This window comes from Austrofundulus limnaeus, unplaced genomic scaffold (genome assembly GCF_001266775.1).
Source record: "Austrofundulus limnaeus strain Quisiro unplaced genomic scaffold, Austrofundulus_limnaeus-1.0 Scaffold624, whole genome shotgun sequence".
NCBI lineage: Eukaryota > Metazoa > Chordata > Actinopteri > Cyprinodontiformes > Rivulidae > Austrofundulus > Austrofundulus limnaeus.
The window spans coordinates 73,255-77,288 of record NW_013953026.1 but is presented as its reverse complement, the minus strand read 5'-3'; the positions used below and the strand labels follow the sequence as shown (position 1 = coordinate 77,288).

At 35.9% G+C, this 4,034-nt stretch overlaps 1 protein-coding gene across 1 annotated transcript in view; it reads left to right on the top strand.

The window, feature by feature from the left end:
- LOC106531373 (interferon regulatory factor 2-binding protein 1) overlaps positions 1-1,580 on the top strand; it is a 7,638-nt gene extending 6,058 nt beyond the window's left edge. Inside the window, exon 2 of the mRNA XM_014027221.1 lies at positions 771-1,580. The gene's annotated coding sequence lies outside the window, so the exon portion shown is untranslated. The remainder of the gene's footprint in view (positions 1-770) is intronic.
- The last annotated feature ends 2,454 nt before the right edge of the window (positions 1,581-4,034 follow it).

Below are 4,034 nucleotides of genomic sequence, written 5' to 3'. Positions count from 1 at the left end.
GTATATATAATTTGTGTCAGCCACTTTATGGATGGTAGCTTTCTGGAAGAAAAAAAAAGAAAAGTAATTTAACAGTGGACTAATAAAGATTATCACTAAAAGACGATGCAATTCCAACACTCAAAAGGACACACACACWATGCTGTCTGCCCCGGTAAGCTGAAAAACAACTCATGTTGTGTTTTTCACATTGTTTGGTCTTTCTGTGATCTACGGTTAGCATTCATAACTTGTGTGTAATAATAATACACGTGGATTTTATTTTGAAATCAGAAGTTTCAAAAAGACAACAGCGATGCAGTTTGAACTGTTTGGATTTCGTCTTTTACAGAATGAATTCTTTTGCTCTGATTTTCCCTGGATTTACTGCATGATCTCACGCTTCACACCAGAGCGAACCATTCAATACAGAGCTTTATGTTCACACTGTGTGGAATAATACTGATTTTTAAAGTTTATTTTATCAACTTGTCTTCTGAAGATGCTCCGTTGAAGGCTCAGTAGATCTGTGTTCAACTACTCCACCTAGGCTACGTTGTGGAGCACAGATCCACTGAGAAACTTTCTGTTTCAGCAACATTTACAGTCATTTAAAAACTGTACTCTGAGGTTAAACAATAGTTCATAATTAATTTAAACCTCTAAAACATCAAGGCCCTGGAGGACTAGGGTTGACGCCACTGATCTATGGTCAAGAGATAAAGCTGTGCATCAACGCTGCTGTTTAACAATGAAACATTCATTTTTGTTTGTTTTTGTTTTTTCCACAGAGGATCAAACACTTGGAAAGCACTTCCCTTTTTATCTCCAGCAGAGGTCCACTTCAGCTGTTTTAATGGTGTGCCTCCCAGAGCAGAATAACTGAGAAACGGAGGAGGACAGAAGCTCAAAGACCAGTTTGTTAAAATGATACAAGAAGACTCATTTCTGAGTGCTTGTGTCAAGAATGGAGGTGTCTGCTCAGCCTCACTGTGGCTCAGACCTCATTTTAAAAAGCCCCGCATAGAAAGCACATGTTTGACTGACAATCTGACCACAATATTATTCTCTTTGTTTCTTTCTTTTTAAGGGGTGGGTAGGGTCTAAAGTGGTGCATCTTGTTCTTACAGATGCGATATTGATAGTTTGGCAAATTTATTGCAGTTAATTTTGGGATTAAAAAAAAGAATGTTCAAGAACACAGAAAACCTTATTGCCAAGGAGTGCAAAAAAGTAGTCCCACAATGTCTTGTAGGTATTCTTTTCTTGTATGTCAAAAATGTGAACTTACTTTCAATATGGCTATGTAATTTCTATTTTTGATACAATAAATTTTATGTATTTGTTTTCTAGTTAAAAGAAGACCAAAGATGGCTTCATGCTCAATGTCATTTTATTGTAGTTGTGTATTGTGTACTCACCATTAACCTTGGCATCTGTCACTAATTAGTCCATGTATAACAGATGTAAGCTTGTTTTGTTCATTTTACTTTTTGAATTTTGTGTATGGTAAAATAAATAGCATCACAATCTCCAATGGTTAACCCACATGCGTATGTGATCTGCACAAGTCAATTCTATAATAAAGGATTAAAAAYATAGCAGTCTCCCATGTTGATAGAGTTCAATCTGTCAAACTCCACAGTTTTCTTAAAGATGCTGCGCTGCAAAGATTAATCTTCAAAAATACAGCAAAATTAGAGATTTATGCTGTGAAATAACCCCAGGAAACTTAAGTATATTGTCATTCATTCTCATGAAGCATCTAATAAAACAATAAGTAGGTCCTCCAGAGGAATTATTAAAGCTAACTTTTAATAAGGGATCARTTTAATAAAAGCTGTACAGTCAAGTCCTTACTTTTTTTTTTCTTTTTTTTTTTTTGCTATAGAAAGCGTTTGGAACCATCAAATATAAGTAAAGATTAAAACATTTGTAGCACTTAAGTGTAGACCAGTGTGAATTCCTTTCACGCCTGAAACAAAAGACGTGTGAACGTTACATGGATACATTTTTCACTAAATCATCCTCACAATTCATTCATGTTCAGACAAACTGGTTTCTGCATTGGTTCAAATATAACACTATGTATCACAACTACTGTACAAAATGTTAGGGAAACAACAACAAAAAAGATTTACTGACATAAATCCAAGTTTTATTTAAGATTTAAACAAAAAACTTTTTTGTTTCTTGTATGACAAACTTTCAAGTGAAGACTGTTGTGAAATTATAAAGGCAGTTTTTGGTCGTATCTATTATAACAGATGTTGGTAGGAGAGAAACGGAAAGGGCAATAAACTGTTTGTGCACTATAATTTTTCTAAGTTGGGGCACCAATCAGATTTAACTGATGTTTATTCACACTTTTTAGTCAGACTCATTCACCAAAGTGTAAGATTCGTATGATGTAACAGTGAATTCTTATCTCAGGACTAAATATTTAAAGATGAGGAACCAGCCTGGTCCTTTATGGTAATTTATTACAAAAATATAGAAAGAATTAATTTAACTGAATCATGAATAAAACAGTAAAAATAACATGAAAGATAAGATATAGGCTTTATAAAACAGTTACAGATGAAAAGGTTTATAGACTTGATGTTATACGTCTAAGTTAAGGTTTGGATGTTAAAATCTTTGTAGAATGAAAATATATTTTTCTTCTATTAATTGATAAGAGACCCAGGTTAAAACCTATAAGTTTTTGTCAATTTGGGCAACTTCGCTGTGTCCACAGGTGTTCAAGAACTGTCCATAGGTCCTCATGTGGAGCAGGTAGCAGCTGCAACCTTATCAGACCCCGTTGGGGAGTCGGCAAAACTTCTTGTTGCAGTAATTAAAAATAGCATTTTTTCTTCAGATGGTTGTCCTAATAAATAAAATTAAATAATGCARCCATTGCCCCATTTTTCAGCTAGAAATAAGCCCCCACCCTCAGCAGCAGAAGCATAAATAATAGTTAAGAAAGCTTCTGATAAAGTTGAATAAAAATCTAAGTCTGATTATGAAGTGAAATTAAAGATCTGAGAGTGATCATGATGCTGTGTGGCTCTAATTCCTCACTTCACCATATGTTACAGCTTCCTGCCTCCAAAATGAATGTATGCATGGGTCAGAGCTGGTGTGAGGGACCGCACATTTTCATGTCAAGTTTGGGTTGTATAAATCACAGCATTTGTGTGAAAAGTGGCGTACGCAAGTTTCTGGGCCTGTTTTGTGCGTAYGCMAGCTTTATGAAATATTTCTTTCTGGRACCAATGTGTTTACTGGACTGAGTGGTCAAACATGCATCTGTTGTTTGTTGTGTGATCCATTAGTTCAATATAAAGAATATTTTCTGCAGTTGCACAAATCTAAATTTTGCAGGTCATTTTTTTTCCCACAGGTACACAAATCATATTTTTGCAGGTGGGTTTTGACACGTATCCATCTTCCTTTGGTGTTTTAAAGCATCTCCTCTTCCCATCAGGAAGTGTGATCCTAAAGGTTGCAGGATGGAGTAGAGCAAATTTCCCTGGAGCGAAGTTCTTTCTTCACTTGATCGTAGTCTTTCCTCCGCTTCACCAAGGTGGAAGGGTTAGGAAAAACATTATTGATTTGCCTTCATTGTGATTGGACTCTTMCCCCTGGACAGCTGTGAAACAGTACAAAAGGATTTCATCCCAGTTCTGAGATTTGAGCAGTCGGATCAGAATGGGCCGTGGCTTCTGGTCAGCAGGCTGCCATGGTGTTAAAGTGAGGTGAGCTCACAGATTATCAATGGCTACATAAAGTGCTTAGACTCTAGGGTTACAGGTATCCAGTTGACAAGGTTGTTCTCTTTACAGCTCTCTTGTAGTTATTGACAAATATTGCGTTGGCTGTGGTTCTCCAGTTGGTCAATTTTATCCTTTAGAAAATACAGTGGGGAGAACAAGTATTTGATACACTGTTGATTTTTCAGGTTTTCCCACTTGCAAAGCTTGTAGATGACTGTAATTTTTATCATAGGTACTCTTCAACTGTGAGTGATGGAATCTAAAACAAAAATCCAGAAAAATACTATGTATGAT